The 314-nt window shown below is 33.4% G+C and overlaps 1 pseudogene; it reads right to left on the bottom strand.

The window, feature by feature from the left end:
• The window catches only part of LOC119592437, a 4,832-nt pseudogene that overhangs the window by 1,600 nt on the left and 2,918 nt on the right, over window positions 1–314 (bottom strand).

Genomic DNA, 314 nt, shown 5'->3' with positions numbered 1-314 from the left:
GAACTTCCAACAAAATTATTCTTACACCGAGATGTTTGCAGCTATAATCTGAATTCTTATAAGCTCCAAATGCCTTTTCAATTAACACAAACAGCCTTAGTAGTACATGCCATAATAGTAGTTTTGGCTTATTCATGCAGTTTTGACTCCATGAATATATTTTTATTCAAAACACTTGATAAGGTGCACTCCATATGTTAAATCTTGCCTTTTACACATCTTTTTCCCAGACTGTAATATCACGTCTTAATGGCAAAATTATACCTCTTCCACAATAAGTATCAATCACAAATATATAGATAGACAAGGGGGGG

Source organism: Penaeus monodon, chromosome 30 (assembly GCF_015228065.2).
Source record: "Penaeus monodon isolate SGIC_2016 chromosome 30, NSTDA_Pmon_1, whole genome shotgun sequence".
Taxonomy (NCBI): Eukaryota; Metazoa; Arthropoda; class Malacostraca; order Decapoda; family Penaeidae; genus Penaeus; species Penaeus monodon.
This window is presented reverse-complemented; position numbering and strand designations above follow the sequence as displayed.